Source organism: Equus quagga, chromosome 16 (assembly GCF_021613505.1).
Source record: "Equus quagga isolate Etosha38 chromosome 16, UCLA_HA_Equagga_1.0, whole genome shotgun sequence".
Taxonomy (NCBI): Eukaryota; Metazoa; Chordata; class Mammalia; order Perissodactyla; family Equidae; genus Equus; species Equus quagga.
Window position 1 is genome coordinate 57,477,705 of NC_060282.1, and position 22,780 is coordinate 57,500,484.

A 22,780-nucleotide genomic window follows, 5' to 3' on the forward strand; every position below is an offset into this window, starting at 1 on the left:
ATGCTGTCCGGCACCAAGATCACCGGGATGGGTTGACTATGAGGTGGGGTTATCACCTTCAAGAAAGAGGCTCTAGGTCTCCAGCGCTGCGTGATCTGGTCTCGGGTTTCCTAGCAGTTGCGATCCAGCGGATTCTTCGCCCGGGTGAGAATGGGGGTGGGGGTGCCGGAGGGCTTTCGGGGGTGGGGGGGGGGGGGGGGGGAGGGGTTTGGAGGTGGGAGTGAGGGGAGGGGCTGGAGCTGGGGAGGGGGAAGGGCTGCCTGCGGGGGCCGGACGGGGTGGGGGTGGGGTGAGGGGGTGGGAGCGGGGTGGGGGCGGGGTGGGGAGGGGGTGGGGAGGGGGCGGGGCGGGCCGCTCTGGGGGCGTGCGCGCTGCATAGGGACACGCGCTCTGGGCCACAGCAACTCGCCCCAAGTTCCCTCCCTCGCTCTCCGGCGAAGCCTGCCTGAGCCCTCCCACTCGGTGCAGAGCGAAGGAACCTTCGCGGCCGCCGCCAGCCCGGGCTCTCCGTGGCCTCGCTTCCCGGGCCCCCTTGGCCAGCGCCGTCCGCTCTCAGCCCGCGGCCCCGCGGTGGCGGCGGCGAGGACTCGGCGGCCCCTGCGGCCCGCGCTCGGCCCTCCGGCGGCCCCGACCCTCCTTGCCCGCCGTCCCCGGGAACCCGGCGCCCGGCTCGGGCCGCACCGCACCGCACGCCAAGGAGCGCGGCCGAGGTAAGGCTGGGCCGGGGGCCGGGGCCGGGTCGGGGGCCCCGGCCGCGGACAATACCGAAGCCGCGCGGCCCGAACGAAGCCGGGGCCGCCCCTGCAGCCTGCCCGGCCGGCCTGGGGCTCCGTCGAGCCCGGCCCGCGGCCGCCCTGGCCCGGACGGCCCCGGTGGCGGCTCGCTGCGCCCCTGCGCTGCGCGGCCCGGGCGCGGGCGGCCCGAGCGGGGTGGGCTGCCGGGCGCTCGCCGGGCTCCGAAGGCGCGCCTGCTTGGCGTTGCTGTAGGGTGGGTCATGGGTGGAGGTGGAGTGGGTAACCCCGCGTCTCCTTGCAGAGTCTCTAATCTCGGCTGCTAAACACTTCGGGTGTTAATACTTAATCAGTATCTCTTGCACGTTGGCTGGGAAGTCTTGCGAGAAATGCACATTCAGAGGCTCTGAAAGTTTGTTTTTGGTTACCCCCTCCAGCTCCACCCATGGCCTCACTTATCTCTACTTTCTTTGAAAGCATACAGATTTGAAATACAATTAAATTATCCTTGGCTCACTCGTGCCCCCATCACCCAGCGGAGCTCATAACTTGGCAACAAAGCGCGTGCAGGCTGTGGGAAGCGGCTGATGCCTGCTGGCCAGCCTAGTGCCCTGTGACTGTTGGGAGAACAGTTGCTGCACAGCGTAAATAGCAGTGACAGTTCTCCCTCTGTGCAGGCTTGTGGGGAGGGAAGCAGAGATAACTTTGCTGGATGCTTAAATGACTCTGGAAAGTGGAACGAAAACACCTGGTGCCCCGCTTTTTAACCCTTTCAAGTTGTTATTCACATTTGCTGGGCCACAAAAACGAGCAGGCTTTCTTTCTTGCCTAAGATGCAGGCAAACTCTGGGTTTTTCCTCACGGCCATGTCCTGTGAAAAATCTGGCACACATCTGTGACAACATTGCGTGGCTGGCGTTGTAAGGACTACAAATGTTTGTTTTTGAGAAGGGGACTATGATAGGAGAATAAGCATTTTTGCAATATAAATAGTGTCACTTCCATTTTTTCATTTCCCTGTTGGCGTTGAAGTATTAGTATTGGCCCCCCAATTTATGCTTAGAGTCATTCCATGAAAAATACCTGTATTAACTTGTTGTGCTTATTTTGTGACATCACAACCTCTGGTGATTCAGATGAGTTACTTATTAAGCATAGTTATTTTAACATCAGAGCGAGTTAATGGTAAGCCAGAATTCTTTCTCGGTAGCATCCCATTGATTTACCGTATGGCATTTAGCCTGTGGTATTACCATAGGTCGTACAACAGTAAAGTCACTGATTGGACAGGGAGGTGGCGATGCTTTGTCAACCTGGTAATCTGTAAAGCACTTAGAACAGTGTCCGGAACATAGTGCTCGGTAAGTGTCAGCTAGTTTTCCTTCTAATTTTTATCGTCAGTCTATGTGTTTTTTCTCTTTGGAAAATGGTGGTTTTGTTTTAATTCCAGATCTTTTAAATCATGGTCCATTTTAAGTCTATGGTATAATTTCAGGTCAGAATGAAGCTTGGGTTGTTGTTTTGCTTATGACTGATGAGCTGTTCTGTATATTCTTATGTACCACATATAGTGGATTTGTAAGGGCAGGAAAGTCCTGAACTCAGCCCTATCCAGGTACATTTCATAATAATGACAGCTGATTATCCTTAAGGGCCTAATTGTCTAAGGAGAAGCCTAGACATTAGGGGGAACGTGGGCTCGGAAGCGCATCCCGAACCTTCTTGTTCTCTAGGTTTAGAGTAATACTTCCAGTTCCTAGCGCAGAAAGAACCATGTTGGCACAGCAGTTAGGTAACTCACACTGTGTCACAAGGTAATAACAGATAGATATCTGTACGTATATACATCAACCGGAGCGTGTAATTCTTACTCGTGCTTTAAAATTTTTAGAGGATTTATAGCCTAATTAGCTAAGAGAAAAAAATTAAAATTAATTACTTGCCGTGTGTCAGTAACCAAAAGATTATGTTTGCTACCTAGTCATTTGAAAAGATGTCAGGAGTTTACTTTCATTTTGAGGTTTTTTAATCCCTGTTTTAACTTTGAAGTGACATCTTTTTCATTCCTCAACAGTTTACCTCGCTAAGCAAAGACATGGCGTTAACCCTTGGGGCCTTGCAGAGCCGAACCTGCTGTAGGCACAGTGTGGCAGTAGATGGTGCTGTGGATAATGCTGGTGTACAAGGCACATGTGTGGTCAAGTAGAATGGGAGGGGTTCATTTCGCAGTCCCATTGCTTGCCCTCTCCCCAAATAGACACTCACCTCACAGACACTGTCTAACAGTCTTCTTAGGAATAAACTTTTTAAAACGTTTGTCCTTTATATTTTCAACTTTTTAAGACTAGTTACTTGGCCAGATTTTTTCTCTCTGAAAACCATAGTATTCCAGGTGTTAGGACAAACGTTGCCTGTAACGATATTATTTAGTCAACTGGACTCTTTCTTCTTATTTTCCCGTAATAGAGTAAGATTGATTGTTCTGAGCCTAGAGGATCTCCAACTCACCTGGATTTTTTTCAATACTTAACTTTTAGGAGAGAGAAACAAATGATAAGAAACCTACCTGCATCCTGACTTTATTTAAGAAAACAGTTTCCTGGAGTGAATTCTCATTTATTCTGTTTTTTCCCATTTTTCTGACTCCCCGTATGATGCAGTGAGAATGGATATTCAGGATGAAGCTTCTGAAGCTCTGCTTTAAAAGCCACGACTCATTCAAGAAAAATATACGCGTTCTATTTAGTAGAGCACCAAGTGGAGAGAGTGAATAAGGACACTTGGGAGAAGGGTTTTCTGGACTGCAGTCAGTTATCTCTGTGGGCTGACTCTGGGACTGGCCAGTCCTCGGCAGTTGACTGTGTTCTCTTTTCTCCTCTGATACAGGGGAGTTGCTGCTGTCTCCTGTCGGCAGGTGGGGGCAAGTGCCTTGGCTCAGTCACATGGCTAATAGCAAAGCGATTTTAACCCAGGGGTATGTGTCCCTCTGGAGCCCCTGGATCTTTCCATCACGCTATGTGGAATATCCTCTGTTTTGCCCATTCAGGATGCATTCACTGTATTCTTTTTGAGTTTGATACCAATAAATCTCTTCTTCATAACTCAGTGATGTGCTTTGAATTTCCTGGGTAACATTTGGTCATTAAAAAGTCCAAAACAGGAGAAGTTAAGCTGTTTTTAATTGTCAGAGGAAACCTAAGATGTCACAATACCTTGTTAAAGGTTGCTTATTTTAGGTGGGTTGAGGAGAAGGATGGCAGGGTTAAATTCTTTGAACTATGTAAAGACCGATGCAAATGGCTCAGATTATGAACTAATAATGTTGGATCTGTTTTTGGCTTTGTTGCTCAAGTGATCTAGAGAAAGTTCTGACTTCCTTATACCCCCAACGACTTTCTTTCCCTTGGGTTTAAGGGAGTTTATTCATTTTTATTGATTAAGAACATCTGAAGGGATTGTGATGCTTAATGAAACGTTGGATCAAATCCCCAATCTGAGTATTCATTTTTTTAAAATTAGCTAGAACCTAATTTAATTTTTTAAATGGTGAATTTTTTTTTTGTATTGAAAGAATTAAAGAAATACAAAAAAGTAGTATCTGAGGGGCCGGCCCGGTGGTGTGGCGGTTCAGTTCGCAGGCTCTGCTTTGGTAGCCCAGGATCTGCCAGTTTGGATCCCAGGCACGGACCTACGCACTGCTTGTCAAGCCATGCTGTGGCAGACATCCCCCATATAAAGGGGAGGAAGATGGGCACAGACGTTAACTCAGGGCCAGTCTTCCAAAAGTAGTATCTGAGAATTGTTCAAAGGAGAACACACATTATGCCCACGTGTTTATTAAAGAAGCTAAACGTAGCATTGACTCTGAACTTTGAAAGGATGAATGTGTGGGATGATTTGCCTTATGGGATGGTGGAAGTTGGAGGATAGTAGTAAGAAATTTAGTTTTTCATTGTTTGTGAATGTCATAATCCAACCAGTTAACTACAGATGATTAAAGATAGGACAAGGCTTCAACACTTTTGCAGAATACATTTTCCTCCTGTTTTTAGACCTGCGTTTGTTTCTGGGTGATCTTTTGTGATGCAAAATTAATGAACTTCATTAAATCGTGCATACTCCTATTCTTACACCTTAGGCTTCCTCCCACTGTGTGTGATTTTTACATTAACATTTTGCAGTTTGAGTATCTTAAGGAGAATCACCTAGGAACATAGCATTCAAAGACATAAGCCTTATTTTTCTTTTGTTTTAGGAAACTTCAGTAGATGAAGCAATTTGCTTCCTTTTTCCAGTATGTTTGGTGATAAAAATAGTGACCATGTGGATGATTAAACAATTTTAAACTGAGACTGGTGCTAAAGCTGCGATTTTGAAATTGTGAACACTTTAGAGAGAAGTTCAAAGGTGAACTCTAAGCAAAAGGAAACAATATGTCACTTGGCAGACAGGTTTCTAGAAGAATTATAGAATTTTGTGGTGTGTTTTAGGCATCAGAGCAAGATCAATGGTTTTTGAAATTGTCCAGTTCCAGATAAAGCTTTTAAAATACAATTCAGAAGCATATGGGAATTTCTGAGTGGTTATGTTGTAATGCAAAGCATTTTTTCCTAGTAGTCCCATTAGAAGTTTGTTTCGTCTTTTGGCTTTTTCAGAAGGAATCACAGATATGCTTCAAAATGATCATTCTTGCCAGCAATTTTTTTTTTGTTTCATTGACTAGAACTTAATGAAAAGGAAGTAATTATGGAAAAGAATGTAGTTTTGTAATTTCTTCTATTTTGATTATTATGTTAAATGGATATTTATAGAGAATTCATTGTGTGCCAGATACTGGGGATAAGCAGTGGCCAGGAAAGCCATGGTTGCTGCCTATTTGAGGCTTTACAGTGTAAAGTGGGGGGGAAATAAAATAAAATAAATAAATGAAAAGCTAACTTAAAGTAGTAATAAGTGCGGTCAAGAAGGAGGGTGGCATTCCCATCTGGCCTTGTGGTCTGGGAGGCCTCATGGAGGATGTTTGAGCTGAGACTTAAGTGAAAAGAAAAGGAGCAACCTCTGGAAGGTCTCTGGGCAGGGAGGATGGCTTGTGCAAAGGCCCTGTGGCAGGTGGAACCTGCCTTTGTGAGGAACAGGAGAGTAACCTGGTCAACAGCAGAGTAACCGGGTCAGCAGGGCCTTGTAGGCCATGGGGGGCATTTCTGTTTGTGCTGAATGTAGTAGGAGCTGCTGGAGGTGTGACGCAAAGAGGGCCAGGCTCTAATTTGCAGATTTGACAGCTCACTCTGCCTGCCTTGTGGAGCATGGATCATTGGAAAGAGTGGAAGTGGAGAGCCAGTTAGGATGCTGAGGTGGTGATCAGTGCCATTTGGGCTGGAAGGAAAGGAGAGGAGATGGAGGGAATCCTGTGTTTGTAGGATCTTGAATTTCTCCTAACCTAACACAGCGTTGATCTTAAGATGCGTCCTCATTATATATCACTAAGAAACAAGACATGGATGCACATTGCCCATTGTCATATGCATCCTGATTTCAGGTATTAAAATGGGACAGGAGAAGTCTTAGAATTGGTGAAATACAATGTACTCTGGAGATCAAGCTGAGAGGTTTTGCCGATTTGTATTTTCTCTCTATTTGTATCTGAACAATACAAATCCTGTTATTTGGAAGGACCTGGGGGTCATGTGTAGTGGAGTCACCAACCTCAAGATTGGAATCTGGTATAGAAAAGTGCATCTGGTGCAAGTAGTCTTTCTGATGCTTTAATATCATGTAGAAGAGGCATTTACAGATTTTATTGCTTCCACTTGCACTGCAGACTGTTGGTGTCAGAGATCGAGGAAACTGGGACGGCCCAGATTTGCCAGGTTCAAGGGGAGGCACAGACCCTGTGTGCATGTTCAGAAGGGGGCGTAGATCCATTGGGAGTTACAGTCTTTGTTTCTCTCTGTCACACACTGGGAGCTGGGCAGGATGAGGGCTCCCTCCCAGCTGTGGGGATTCCAGGCCAGACACTTAGTTGCGGGCCAGCAAAGAGGAAAGTCAGTTACCTAAGGACTGAGAGAGTACAGGTTTTCTAGTCGAGTCTCTCTGGGTGTGAAGATTGGCTCTGTGTGAGGTTGAGCAAGTTACTGAGGCTTCTGGAACCTCAGTTTCCTCATCTGTAAAGTGGGGATAACTGCCGTACCTACTTCTGGGATTGTTGTGAGGGTTAAGTAAGGTGACGCTTGCAAAGAGCCGAGCTCTCCATCGAGGTTAGTTGCCGTTAAGTGTTACTGTCTCAAGGATTTCATATGTCATTCTTTCTGTCTTATATATTCTCATCTTATGGGTCACAGGATGAAGGTCACTTTTTCAGAGACTCACCTAGACCACAGAAGCTAAGGTAGCCCCTTCTCCAGCCACTCTCTTTCCCGTTGTCCTGTTGTAGTGTATTCATAGCCCTCGTTCCTAATTGAGATTGTATAGTTTGTTTACATGTTGAAAGTACATTTCTCCACATTAAAAGGGATGCTGTCATGTAAGCTGCTTTATCCACAGCACCTAGAACTGTACCAGGCCACATCGCAGGGCTTAAGACATATTTGCTGAGTGGAGGGTGTGGGTGACACTGCTGATTTTTGAGGTGTTTGCCTATGGGACCTTGAAGGCACAGCAAAAAGGCCAGTTCTAAAACAGAGTTCTTCTCTTGGACTTGGTTTTTTATTTTTTTTTTTTGCTGGGAAAGATTCGCCCTGAGCTAACATCTGTTGCCAGTCTTCCCCCTCTCTCTCTCTTTCTCCCTCCCCAAAGCCCCAGTACGTAGTTGTATATTCTAGTTGTAAGTCCTTCTATGTGAGCTGCCGCCACAGCATGGCTACTGACAGACAAGTGGTGTGATTCCTCAGCCGGGAACCGAACCTGGGCTGCTGAAGCAGAGTGCGCCAAACTTTAATCACTAGGTGGTCAGGACTGGCTCTTGACTTTGTTTTTTTGCTCTGAGATGACTGGCTTTCCAGCTGCCGCGAATCTGCCTGCTGTCCCGTGGGCAGGGTCCGACCCGTCCTTGATAGAGTATTTTGGGGAAGCAGGGTGGGAGGAGAGGGAGAGTTTACATTTGGAAACTTGGGTTTCTTGGGGTAGCAGGACATGCTTGTCGTTTGCTTTGGCATTTCAGAGGGTGTCACTTGCTTTGGCTTCAAGCTGAATGTCACCTGAGGCCTACCTACTGTCTGAGATGCCAGCTTACAGGCACATGACTCCTTCTCTGAAACCCACAAGGGGGAAACCACTGTAAAAGTGACCGATGCCTGTCCAACTGCTCTGGCCACCTTGCTAGCTGGCGCTGAAGTTGGGGCCTAGCCTGCAGCCCGATAGACTGCTCCGTCAGCACTCTGGACTGTGGTGACTCCCTCTGTCTCTAAGTTACGTTGTGTTACTGATGATACCACATCTCATTATAATGACTTTTGTTAGTGCATTGATTTCGATGCTATTTGTATTTTTCAAAAGGAAATCATTACCCATTTTAGAAATAAGAATGTTTAAATATTCTCCAGGCTTTTATCTTTTACAGGGCTGCTTGTTGACCACAGTCTTTGGGTGGAGTTTAGTGAGTAAAGTGTACAGACTTATTTTCAAATCCTTGAGCAGACACTCCGCAATCATAGGTGTGTTGTACATATTTTTTTGCACATGTGTGCAAACTGTTAGTTACCTTCCTTTTCCTGGCTACCATGGGGCCACCGTTTCCACTGGTGGTCACAGACAGACAGCTGGACACTGGAAACTCAGCAGTGTTGGGGATACCAATGAATCCTGACGGCATTTCTGTGTTTTGACTACATAGTTAGAACAAGGTGAATTGGGAGGTTCATTGTACACTTGACTGGAAGTTGAAGAGCTTTAAAATCCTTTTAATCTATCTCTGGCCTGTGCTCATTCAGATGAGCTTTAATTGGAATGTTGTGATTTTTAAGAATCAGATGTTTTTCTTCCCAATAAATTTTGTTCTTGTTTAATGACCCTGAGAGAAGAAGAGGAATGATTGTGTTGGTTTCGAATACGACTGGTCATGGGCGCTCTGCCCAGTCTATAGGCTTTCTTCTGACCTACAGTATGACTCGGGTGTGTAACCATAAACCTTTTTACAAATTTTGGTCAAAGTGGCCACCGTCTTTGAGGAGATAGACTGGCTGTCTAGTGACTTAGTTCTTTAATTTAGTGAAGATTTTGTTTTTTGTAGTTCTTGTTAGCAAATGTGTATTTACAGCTCTTATGAGGGAGAGTATTACAGTCGTGTAAATCTGTATTTTGCAGGCGGTTGAAATATTCTTTCAGGTAGTGCTGGAGATTTGTGGTCTACTTGTACTGTTTGCAAATTGGTTTTAAGTGAATTTTCCGTAGAAGTAACGGAAGCCCCACACGAATCATGTGCTTAGTGTGTATGTGTATGTACGTGTGTGTGAAGGCCCAGTGTTCAGTATGAGCTTTCCAGTGGCCACGTCGTCCCAGTTGGAAGTGGCTCTGCCCTCACCCCTGTGTGATGTGTTCCAGTTCATGTGGCCTGGTTTGCTTATCTGATTTCTCCCACAGGTATTTTTCCTTTCAGAATTCACCAGCACAGGATTGAACTGCTTTGGCTGTTAATCCCCCATTGCTATTTCCACATGCCTTTTCCAGAGTAATTTCAGGGTGAAGCATTCAGCTGTTGAAAAGCTCTGTTCGTTCTTTGGACCTTTTTCAAAAGGCGTTTAGGTACGGTGAGTTAATGATAAAGAGACCGCATCGCATGGCCTTTTAAATCAGCATACCAAGACATTAACAAATATTTTTATACACTTTGTGTCTGAAATACTTAAATATCTTCATTTTAATTTGGATTTTTCATTTTACCAGAGAGTATTTATTATTCACATGTATCTTATATTAGTTGGAGTTCTTCAGACAAACAGAACCAATAGGATCTCAATCTCTGTCTCTCTGTCTCTGTCTCTATCTCTATCTCTATCTCTATCTCTATCATCTCAAGGAGACTTATTATAAGGAATTGGTTCCTGTGATTATGGAAGCTGAGAAGTCCCATAGTCTGTTGTCTGCAAGCTGGAAACCCAGAAGAGCCAATGGTGTAAGTTCCACTGTGAGGGCCGAAGACCATTGTCTCAGCTCAACCAGCCAGGCAGAGATCTGAATTCTCCCTTCTTCTACCTTTTTGTTGTATTCAGGCCCTCAACAGACTAGATGAGGCCCACCACATTGGAGAGGGCAGTCTGCTTCACTCTGTCTACCGACTCACATGTTAATCTCACCCACACACATCCTTACAGACACACCCTGAATAATGTTTAACCAAATATCTGGATACCCCATGGCCCAGGCAAGTTGATGCATGAAATTAACCACCACACACTTGTAGTATAATCAGAGTGTTTCAGGAATTAGGTAAGCTGTTTTGAAAACATTTTGTAAAAGTACTGTTTCCCAAGCCTGTTTAAGTGAACTGACTCCCAGAGTGTTAAGAGCAGGTGCCCTTCTCTAAGTCCTACTCCCCCGTGAAGGCCTTCTCAGAAGTTCTGGCAGCGTTCCACCTTACCTTCCTCACCGGTACTTCCTTTACTGGTTCAATTGATTGCTGTATTTTATGATGTGTTCTTGGCTTTGTGGCATCTCTTTATTGAGACAGTGAGTTCATCAGGGACAGAGACAGTGTCTGTATTTCTCCATGAGTGTTGCCTATGCAAGAAAATGGTGGTGGTGTTGACATGCCTGTCCTCCCTGCTCTGTGCAGTCTTTGCATGGTGCACGCGCCTGGAGGCGATGTTCATGGCGATGAGCTTGATGGACTAAGTCTCCACGTGTGGTTTACCCCCAAGACAGTTTACATTCAGGTTTAAAGTGATAGTAGTTACTTTGTATAAGTATGTCTGATTTACAATTTTCACTCTTATTTGGCCTTCACATTTCAGCCAGGTAGGGAGATGTTCTCGAAACTCCATTTATTGCCTAACGTAGTAAATATAGGAAGAAATTGAGTGCTATATCATTTTTAGGAACAGATTAAATTAGATTAATTTAGATTATTCACACCTCTGATTTTTCCTCTATTAGCATGTGCAATCAACCATAGTAATAATGATAATGATATGATTATTGAGTCAGACCCTTATGTAGTGCTTCTCATGTTCCTGGCACTGTTTTTGGCATTTTACTGATATTTATTGTATTTGCCTGATGGCTCCGTCATCTTCTAGTTGAAATAGTTGATGCATTTCTGCTCATACACGATTTTAGCTTTGTTTTTTGAGACATTCTGCTTTAAGAGGTGAAGAACTGATTCGTTGCATATAACTAAAACATTAATTTCTATAAGAGTTCACTTTTAGATTTGTTTGTTTAGAATGATCTGAGCTTCCTTAGGCTCCTTATGTGTTCCTGTTTGGGTCATGAGTTGGTTTGAGACTAGAATCAACCACAGGCAGCAGCTTGCTACAAGGCCTCGGGGACCGTGACACTGTTGGGTGGCCTCATGACTCGGCAGTGTGGCCTTGGTAGATTCCAGTAGACTGACTTGTGGGTCCTAATTAAATCCCAGGGGAGAGTTTTTTCTAGACACCTGACCTCCTAAGATGAAACTGGCTGGAGCCAAGGGTACGAGCTGAAACTTCTCACCTAGCAGTTTCACCATTAGGACACGGATGCCATGCTTAGTTGAACTGTTTTCCAAAACCACTGCTCAGATTTTGGTCAGCTGATACAGTGACTAGCAGTGTCCCTAGTCACTGACACCGCTTCCATTTCCCGGTCAATAAATATTTGAGTGCCTGCTCTTTGCCAGACACCATGCTGCTACCTGGTTGGGTGGAAGTCAAGTCTTCACTGGTCTTGAAGTTGTGGGTAGCTCTAAGCCCTATGGGCCTCCTCTCTTAGAACTTCATCTTCCTCTTTAGCCATGTCTTAGAACTCCAGTTAACCAAGTCACTGCCTGTTGTAGGAGAAATGAAGTGACCTCATTTGTACTCCTGTCCTCATCCATCCTCTGAAACATCCTGTTGCCCTTGATGAAATTGTCAGTGTGCCTTGTGAATGGGGTCACATGCATCACGGTGTTGTCTCCTTGATATGGGGGATGCAGCATCAATGAAGCAAAGATTCATCTTTTTATTATAGGAGAAAAATAAAACTTCATCAGTTTTTCTTTTTACCATCGCTTTTTCGGCCCCTCCATCCCCTCTTTGAACAAAAAGTAAGGCAAAAGGAACATTATGTCAGAAGGTATTTTTTTCTTTTATTTTGATATGTCAAGTAGCAAAACTCCTATAAGAAGCTTCCTTCTGACTAAAATAGCAAACATAGTAGCAAGCAAGACAACTTTTGTCTGTTCTCATAGGTTTTTAATAGATTGGTGCTTTGTGGTCTAGTGAAGTGACGGTATAGGAATCCTGAAAAGCTTACATTTGGAGAGGAATGAATTGTTCCCCCTGCATCTGAGCTGAGACTGACATCAGGAGTGTGGCCTTTGAGCAGGAACGGCCTCCAGATTGATGGTGGAAGACAGGCCAGTATTCATCAGCCTGGGCTCCTGCCAGCTGATACTTAGCTTCTCACCATCACCTCCATACTGAAATTAGGACCCTGCTCCCCATTGACATCCCCTCTGGGCTTTCCCCTCTGTCTGACTCTGAAATGTCTCTCCTGCCTGGCCCCTCTCTGCATTCCTGGTGCACCTTCCACCTTAGTTCAGGCCTTGGTCATCTTTTCCTTTCCTCTGATAGCCCTGTCTCAACCTTCTTCCCTTTCCTGCCGCTACTGTACTGCCTCCAGAATTAGCTGAAATATCCGTCTGTCACATTGCTCAGCTGCTCCAAGCCCTGACCATGTACCCAGAACAAAGTCTTGTTAACATACTCTGCCACCTTCTTGGCCTCCGTGCCCTTCCAGCCCCTTCCCTGCCATTGCCCCTGCTGTTTCTTCTGCCTGAAGTGCCTGTTCACCTCGGCCCTGCTTTGTGCAATCCTGGTCATCCTATAATGCTTCCATCCTGCCTCCTCTCTAATTATTTTCCTTGACCTTATGTTGTCTGAGTAAAAAGAACAGAAGAAACAATCATATCTTTTATGATGCTAAAGTTACTTGAACGCAAAGGCATAAAAGTATATCTTCCTGCTCACTCCTGTAAGGCTGGACAGAGGGACATAAATCATGTTCAGAGCAGCAGCAGCTTGTGAATATCTGCTTCAGCCTTCAACCCTGCTGTTCTAGAGTAGTGTGCGTCTTGAGATTGAGGAGAAGTGATCTCTCAGGTGCTGAAGGAGTTTGCACATGGGCTCAAGGGACCCCTCTTGATAATATCCTGAGAGATCCTGGAGAAAACAAGAAGTGCCAGAATCAGGATATATGCCCTGATTTTTCAGAAAGCACCAAGAGATCCTAGACCTGCACTGTCCAGTATGGTGGCCACTGGCCACATGTGTCTGCTGAGTACTAGGCATGTGACTGGCCTGAATTGAGATATCCTGTAAGTGTAAAATAACCAGATTTTCAACCTTTAGTTTGAAAAAAGAATGTAAAATAGCTCATTAATAGTTTTTTATTTTACATGTTAAGGTGGTAATATTTTGGATTGATTGCTTAAATAAAATATATCAAAATTAATTTCACTGTTTCTTTTAAATTTTTTATGTAGCTATAAGAAAATTTAAAATAACATATGTGCCTCACATTAATGGCTTGCATTATATTTCCATTGGAGGATGCTGTTCAAGACACTACAGTTCATTGATTTTACTCCATATCCTTGGCAGCCTTCTAAAACATAGTGTTAAGCAGATGGTTGTGTACTTGTAGAAAAGGAAGTAGTAATAACTAAAAGCAAGAATAGTTTCACTAAGAACAAATCATGCCAGGCTGACCTCATTTTTTTCCGTAAGGCTACTGGGCAAGAGATCAGAACAATTCTGTAGATTTCTATTTGGCTTTCTGTGATGCATTTGGAGCATCTCCTCTCATAAGTCAAGGACAATTTAGGGAACTGAGTGCGGTTGATAGCGTGGCTGTGTCTGGAGCTGGTTGAACTCAGTTCTCAGAATATCTTGTACTGATTGTCTGACGGGCTGGGGATGCTCTCGGGCTCCCCATAGAGCTTGTTTCATTTCAGTGACATGAGAGAACATAGACTAAGATCATTTGTGAAGAGGTCAAGTTTGATCAGGCTTCGGTGGTCTAAGAGAAAGGTTGTGCCACACCGGCCGTGTCTGCGGAATGGTCTGGAGGCGTTCATGGACCACATTTATTGACTGCATATGTGCCCAGGCACTACGCTGGTGCTGGGAATGAAGATTAATACTCTGTTGGCCCTAACCTCACAATTTCATCCAGGGGGAGAGAAAACTTAAATAAATCCTGGATCCTGTGGCAGCACGGCGACAGAGGCACGTATGAGTCAGGTGCTGGGCAGTCAGAGAATGTCCCCACCTCTGCTGATTTCAGACCACTTGCCTGGATCCTGGTTTCTAATTCTTGCCACAAAGAATGACTTAGTATTAATTGGTCTAAAACTAAAATCATTATCTTTAATGGTTCATATCCAACAACTTAATATATAGCAACTTAATTTGTGTGAGGTTTTTTTATCCTAATCGGTTTTATTTATGTTTCCAGCTTTGTTGAGGCATAATTGACAAATAAAAATTATGCATATTTAAAATATACAGTGTGATGTTTTGGTGTATGTATACATTGTGAAATGAGGACCACAATTAAGCTAATTAACGCATACATCATCACACGTAGTTACTTTGTTTTTGGTGAGAACACTTAAGATCTATTTTCTTAGCAAATTTCAAGTAGACAATACAGTATTATTAGTTATTATACAATATATAAACAATTTATACAACAATAAAAACTGTATACAGTACGGTTATTCTTATTAACTGTAGTCTCCATGTTGTACATTAGGCCTCTAGAACTTATTCATATTATGATCGACAGTTTGCTCCCTTTGACCAACATCTCCCCATTTCTCCCACCCCCCCCCCCCCCCCCCCCAAGTCCCTGGCAACCACCATTCTACTCTCTGCTTCTGTGAGTTCGACTTTTTTAGATTCCACATATAAATATGTGAGATTTTTTTCTAAAGCTTTGGTAGAAAGCTTGGTAATACCTGCTTTGAAAAATTTCCAGGACAAAATCATCTTGGCAATGTACTTTTGGGGGTTTACTGGTAAGGTCCCATGTACTAGATAGAGTGGCCGTCAAACTGTTATTTCTCAAAGAACATTCTGGCTTTGGCCCCTAGGTGCCTGTTTGGCTGCATCCATACAGAAGCCGATAATTCTGCTTTCTGGTCAGGCTTTTTGAACTTTAGTTGAAAGTTATGAACCTACTGAGCTCTTAGCAATCTAAGGGGCTTATTTGTTGTGGAAAATTCTTTCAAGAGTTTACATAGCCCATCGCTGCTTTGGTTCCTTCAACTTTGATTTCCTAAGTATGTAGTGAGTGGCTCTGGGAACTTTGAGGTGGTGAGGAGTTACCCCAGACCCTCCCAGGATGGCCTCCTGACGGAGCGGCCCTCTTGTCCGTGCTGCTATCCAGTTTGGTTGACGGATATTCCAGAGGTGGCCACATGCCATCTCTCCCTGTATTTTGGTGGAGATGTTGTCAGTACCTTTTGCATTGTTATCACCTGTCTACGGTTTACACGCTTAAAAGTTTGTCGAAAACATGCAAGGCAAATAATTTGATCATAAACAATAAACTTTAGGCAAAATTGAAGCTCCACGATAGCAACTTAGTAGGGAATTATGGCTGGTTTCTTCTCTATCTTGACCTCTATTCTAGGCTTTAATTTTCTCGAGATCCTGGAATTTTAATTTTCTGTTTTCCTCTGATTTTATTTTATTTTATTCTTGAAGGTATCTCATCTTTTTGTGAAAGAAGGCCAGGTTTAAAGTAAAACTAGAGGCTTTCTTTGTATTTTTTGGTCTATAAGTTGGTTGTTTAGACTCTTTACCTTGGGGAGGTAGGAGTTATATATTTGATATTTATATATTATATATATAATTTATATAATTATATATATTATATATATAATTGTATATATACATGTATAATATATATATATTATATAATTGTATATATGCAACAATTATATATATTGTTGAAGCTTTCATATTAAATATCAAAACAGTGGTGGGCAGCATTTTTATTTTTTGTGTATTTTTTTTGTAGATGTTAATATTTAGAGGCCACGTTTTTTTTTTTTCTGTTCAAAATTACAAGTTTTATCAAGTCTTATGAGGGGGGAAAACTTCTTACAACTTAATTATCTCCTAAGTAGAAAAAAAGGGAGATTTGGTGATGTTTCTGGGCCGTGACAGGGCACTCTCTGGGCGTATTTGGGTGGTCGCAGTGCCTGGCAGCCAGACCTTTGGGTTCCTGTGCATGTGTGGGGCTGATGGTGTTCACCTGGGGTTATCTCATTTCTTTTTCAGAACAACCCTGCAGGGGTGGTATGACTATGGTCCCATCTTACTAATGGGGACACCAGAGGTGAGACAGAATCTTCAAGTTGTTGGGGAGTGGAAGAGCTGGTATAGCACATGCACTCAGTGAGCCAGGGCTGCAGCCTTGCCTGTGCTAGAGAGGCCCCCACTGCCCTCCCCAGCCTGGTCTTCCCTTTCCTGGGGGCGCGTGTTCATCCCCCTGAGTTGGCAGGGTGGAGTGAGCATTCCCATGTTTGCCTTCCCTGCCTGCAGCCTCCCTGCCTGCTGCTCCGAGAGGCTCTGAGTTCCACTCCACTCTGGGATGTCCCTTCTGCAGGCCTGGGAGTGCTTTTGATGACCCTCAGATGGGTTTTCCTAGAGGATCTCCCCCTCCTGAAAGGCCATGTTTGGAATTAGGCTGTATACTCGAACTGAGGTTGGCTGGGCTTTGCTTAATGAAGATTTGTCTCAATACTGCAAGAGAAGACAAATACCTGTTCCAGGATCTTTACCTAAATGTGTCAAAGATGGAATATAACAGCAAGAAATCTCAAGGCCAGCATAAAAGTATGAAGGGGGAGGGTTTGGGATGTGCCCAATGGCTATCCTCAGATCCACACTAGGGGCTCATGTGGGTGTGCAGTGCTGTCTTGTGCAAGATTACCACCCCAGCCTGGTGCACACCTGGGCTTCATACACAGTAGTTGACTGTGTTGGGAAGGCCTTTGTGGGGTGGAGGGATTATCGAATTGTGTGTTCTGCAGATTGTCAAACCAAGACCCATGGGGGAAAGTGATAGGGAGGCAGGTTTCAACTTAATGACGGTCAGAGGTGCCCCAGACCAGAATGGGCTGTCATATGAAGTGGACTCTATTGTTGAGATGGGGAGGAGGGGTCTGGAAGGGCTGGACAGTTGGCTTTCTGTCCGCCGTGCTGAGGCCGCAATTATTTTTATCCTGACACATGTCAACTTCACCCATAACCCACCGTGGCTGTTGCCATTTCTAGCACCATCTTTTTTACTTCTCATTTTGCGTTTATTTCATCCTTCTTTAGAAGCTCTGCTCCATGGTAGACTTAACGGAGTCTATTCAGGGCACTCTCTGAGGGCCACAGTGTTGGAAAACAAAGTCACATCTCTCTTTAACACTGAAATAAACTGATAAATGCTTGTTAGCTGAGGAGGAGAGGAGTGAGGTAGCCGGCCTTCAGTTCTGGAGCCTTTGCCACTATGCTAGAAATGAGACTGGAACGTGGGCCTCCTGGGAACAGGGTATTTCTGTGCATTAAGATCCCGGCATCTACGTGTGTAGTTAATGCTTTTGCCTTCTGTTCTCTCTGGCTTGGCAAAGGGCCAAGCAAAATGGGAACTATTGGGGCCATCAGTTCTTCCTTGAAAGGCCCTTCAGGATTACCGACTCCGTGGTCCACTGTCGAGCCAGTAAGAACACTTGGGATTGTGTAGTGTCCTGGGCTACCCTCCCCCAAGTGGGAATTGAGGGGACTGTGAATGTCGCCTCTGAGGTGACAGTGACACACAGGTGGCTTTAGGAGGCCGTGATCTCTGTGAGTGGTTTGCACACTGTAGCACACCAGAGTCACCTGGAGGGTTAAACAAATTGCCAGTCTTTCCCCAGAGTTTCTGATCAGTGGGTCCAGGGAGGGCCTGACAGTTTGCATTGTAACATGCTTCCTGATGATGTTGAACTGCTCGTCTGGGTGAAGGCCTCCTTTTAGAGGCGCATGGTGCTAAACTGGAGAGCCGCCCGGTGCGGTGAGCTTTGCAGGATCCTGGGTAGGAGGGAGGATGATTAAAGGTGGAAGTTTTGTAGGGAAAATGCTGAGTAGGGCATAAAGGATTATAAGAGTCCTAGAGACGACGACCTGTGGTGTCACAGGCTTTAACCTTCTCATCAAGAATCTGAAACAAAGTGTGTAATTTTTCTTATAACACTTCTGCTTAATAAGCCACGCATATGTGTGTTGTCCCCAACCATTTTGCATATGTTTTTAGTCTGTGCAGATTTTCATGTTTAAAATATTAGTACAGTTATAATTTGCTTTTGGGGTTGCCATTTATCAAGCATTTTTAGACACTGGGAAGCAAAACTATGATCTTCATATTTTATTTTAAAAGAAAAATTTTTAGTGGAAATCTCTTCTTGGAGCATATTCAGCTTTTATAAAATATTTTTAAATGTAGTGATTAAGAGATATCTTTGTTAACATCAAGACTTTGGGCTGTGAAAATGTACTTATTTCCTAAGATTTAAAAAAAATATTTTTATGAAAGAGTATCCTTTTCTTGGGAGTTGTCATTTTTTTAGCTGATGAGTTGATGTTCTTTATTTTCAGACAGCTTGGCTCTTTTTTGTTTTAGAGTACATAAAATTTACATTCTTGGAACACTTTTTCTTATTTCAACAGAAGTTAATGTAGATACTATTAAATTGATTAAATTTGGAGGAATATAGTGGAGATAATTTTGAAGTTTAGTCTTGGGTCCTTAAGTAAAACTGCGCTTAGTGAACTGAAGCATGTTTTTAAAAAGTTACAAGGATTTAATCTGACATCTAGTGACGTGTATTCTATAATTAAAATAAGTCCTATTTGGAAACAAATTTAACTCATGGAATATTGAACTATTTCTTATTATATCATTCGACTCATTCTATTTTTATGGTTTAATTATATGGTTGACCCATTTAATCTGAAAACCTCACAAAACAGAAACTAGGGTATCTTTTAAACAATTTTAGAATCTGAGAAATCCGATGTCTCTTTGGTGAGGGAACTAGAACATGTATTCTCTCTGCCCCTTTGATGATTTTTTTTTTATCTGTGAAATAGATACTTTTAGATAAATGATTATACTGGTCAAAAAGAAACCTGGGAGTTGAAGTAAAATCTGTGTTATCTATTGTTGCATAACAAGTGACCCCAAATTTAGTGGCTCACAATGATAAAGGTTTCCCATGTTGACATTTCCGTGGGGATTCAGGGTGTCTCAGGAGGCTGCAGTCAGGGTGTTGCTGGGGCTGCAGTCTCCTGAAGGCTGGACCGGGCCTGCAGGCGCTGCATTCAAGGTGGCTCAGCTAGGGGACAGGCGATGCTGGTTGTTGGTGGGCAGAGGGAGCTCCGTTCCTCTCCACCTGGGGCCTTTCCGGGAGCTGTTGGAACTGCTTTGGTTATAGGTCAAATTCTTGGCCAGGGAACTGCCGGAAGGATGATCTTTCATAACGTCCCAGACTGGCTTGCTGCCTAACACCACATATCAGCAAGTTTCCTGAGGTGCTGCCTTGCACTGGGAAATGCTCCAGGCAGACATCTGCCATGTTCTTTGCCCTCCAGGAGCCCAGGAGAAGATGGTACAGTGAGTACAATGTGCTCAGCCTAAAAGGTGGGGGAGGAGATGTGTCCAGGGAGGCTTTCTTGAAGAAGGTCCCATCTGAGCTGAGCCTTTTAAGGTGTTAGCTAGGTGGCGGGATGAGCTGGGAGTGGGAAGCTGAGGGAGAAATTCAGGAGGGAAATTCTAGCCAGAGGGTCATACCAAGTCAAGGGACTGAGGCGTGAAACAGCATGGCAAGTCTGGGGCATTTCAAGCAGTTTAGTTTTGCAGTGTAAAGTGAAATGCTTGAATTGGGGAAAGATTCGAGGAGTGGAGAAACATAGTGTGGTGGGTAGCGGAGTTTGGACATCATCCTGTAAGTCTTTGCTTCTGAACTACGCAGCATGGGCATGACCGTGTTGCCTGCTGTACGTATTTTCTCATCCATTCCTTCAACAAAGGTTTGAGCACCTGCTCGGTTTACGGCATTGTGCTGCTTCCTTTAGTCCTTTACTCCTGCAGGGTGGGGATGTCTCCATTTTAAAGATGAGCGACTGGTGGAAGGAGATTCATTGACATGCACAAGGTCTTGTGGCCAGTGAGTGCAGGGCTGAGTGTTTATCTGCATCTTTGTGAAAACCTGAAGGTAGAGTTAAGGTGCAAGCTGGTTTTTCATAAGAATCACCTGAGATACATATTTAAAATAAAGACTTCAGGGCCCCACCTTAGGCTTCTTTATCTCTAGGGAAGGGCTTCAGGTGGTGCTTACTGTGGATGGGGTTGAGAGCCGAGCCTTGCTTCAGGCTTGAACTTTGCATCAGTGTGGGTGGAGAGGGGAAGCAGCCTCTTCTTTGTGTGGCTTTGAGGGGCATGAAGACCAAGGGCTGATTAATTGGGAAAACTCTGAGTGTAATGACAGCAGACATTATAACAATGTTTTCTGAGAGATTTCCAAAGTCTCTAAAAAATAAATTGTGAAAGAAGATACTGATAAGCCTCAGTACCTTGGAAAGCAACACACTGTTTGATTTTTGATAATAGATTTGATTTGATATTTCATTTGAGTAAGTAGCTGAAAGGTGCTAATGATGTATTTAATACTTGTGTCAGAACCAAAGCTGAAAAATACCTGAATACAAGAGCCCAGACCAATACTAATGTCGTGTAGTTCCCTAGGACTGGGGAAAGCCATAAAGAATAGGATTCATAAGAATTATTAAAAAAAGGATATTTTAGTGTTTGGGATTGCCCTGTATTTCATAATGCACTGTTATTAGCACTCACATATTTCGATCATTTTATTCTCAAACCTGAAAGAGTAGGCTTCTGTTTCCATTTCACAGGGCTATAGAATGTAGTGTTTATTTAGGAAAGAATGTACATACTAGTTAATTATTATGTTTTTAAATGCTCAAACATTAAAGTTTATTTAGGAAAGAATGTACATGCTAGTTAATTATTATGTCTTTGAATGCTCAAATATTAAAGTTTTCTTTATGCTTATCAGTTTTTTTTGTTTATTCTATCAGTTATTGAGTGTAGAGTGATAATCTCCCAACTATGATTGTGGATTTGTCTGTTTCTCTCTTTAGTTTCTAGATTTTTGCTTCATTTAGTTTGAGATACATACCCATTTAAAACTCTTAATGTCTTTGTGCTGAATTGACTCTTTTATCACTATATATTGCCCTCTGTTATTTCTGGGGATACTTGTTATCTTGAAGTCTACTTTGTTTAGCCACACCAGTGTTCTGTGATTAGTATGTGCATGACATACACACACACACACACCATGGTATATATACTTTTTATATATATACTTTAAATATATGTATTTTCTATTCTTTTATTTTTAACTTATCTGGTCTTTATACTTAAAGTGTGCCTTTTATAAATAGCATATAGTTAGCTGTTGCTTTTTTAATCCAGTCTTAAAAACTCTCCCTTTTAATTGAGGGTTTCATCCATTTACGTTTAATATAATTATTGACACAGTTCATTTTAAGTCTGCTCTCTTATTATTTGTATTCTCTTCTTTGTCTGATGTGTTTGTCCTTTCCTGCTTCATCGCTTCATTTTTGATTAATCGAGTATTTTTTAGTATTTCATTTGATCTCCTTGGCTTTTTAGGCCAGCTTTGGTTTTATTTTTTTTACTAGTTGTTCTAGAACATGTATATAGTATATAGTATATGCATATTCTTTACATATATATGGTCCTCTACGTTGAATTGATATTATTACTTTGCATTGTATCTAAGCATCTTACAACCATAAATTTTCGTTTACCTTCCTCCCATATTTTGTGCTGTTGTTATATATTTATGTCTACATATGTTATAACCCCACAATATATTATTATGTTTTGCTTTCAGCCAATTATCTTTTAAATTTTTTTTTAAAAGAAAAAGATACTTTTTTATATTTATTGATACTTTTACTATTCCTGCAATCTTCATTCCTTCCTGTACATCTGAGTTTTTCTATTTGGTATTATTGCCTTCAACTCGAAGATCTCCTCTATCATTTATTATAAAGTGGGTCTGCCAGTGGCAGATTTTCTTAGCTTCCATTTAGCTGAAAACTTCTTTAATTTGCCTTCATTTTTGAGGGATAATTTTGCCAAGATTAGGATTCTAAGTTGACAGCTTTCTTTTTTCCTTTTATCACTTTAAATATGTTGTTGCGTTTTTGCTTGTCTTGTTCCTAATGAGAAACTTGCCATCATTAATTATTATCTTTGTTTCCCTTTGGGTGATGTCTTTTTTTATCCCCTTGTTTTTAAAAAATTTTTCTTTCTATGTTTTGTTTTCAGCAATTAGACTATGGTATACCTAGTTCTGGTTTTCTTTATATTTATCTGCTTGGAATTCATTGAGCTTCTTGGGTTGGTGGGTTGATGTTTTTCAAATTTGATACAGTTCAGTCACATTTCATGAAATATTTTTAATCTCATTGATCTCTCTCCTTTCCTCTCCTCTAATTATCCATATTTTTGATTGATTGATATTATTTTCCAAGTCACTGATACTTAGTTAATTTTTTTCCTGTTCTTTTTCTCTCTTTAATTTGGAAAATTTAAGATTACTGACTTGTTCTTTTTTAATGTCCAGCTAACAAACCCATCCAATAAATTTTTTATTTGAAATATTATATTTTTAGTCCTCGATTTTTATTTAGTTCTATTTTAGAGTTTCTATTCTTTCTTAAAATAACCCATCTCTTCTCTTACTCTATACTTATTTTCCTATAAATTCTTTA

At 42.8% G+C, this 22,780-nt stretch overlaps 1 protein-coding gene across 6 annotated transcripts in view; it reads left to right on the plus strand.

The window, feature by feature from the left end:
- The first annotated feature begins 359 nt into the window (after nt 1-359).
- FAM110B (family with sequence similarity 110 member B) overlaps nt 360-22,780 on the plus strand; it is a 144,514-nt gene continuing 122,093 nt past the window's right edge. For 5 of the 6 annotated variants that reach the window (XM_046641587.1, XM_046641589.1, XM_046641588.1 and 2 more), the window contains exon 1: nt 360-710. The gene's annotated coding sequence lies outside the window, so the exon portion shown is untranslated. Of the gene's footprint in view, nt 711-1,988; nt 2,093-22,780 lie in introns of those variants that run through there. The other variant, XM_046641590.1, reaches the window with a different exon arrangement.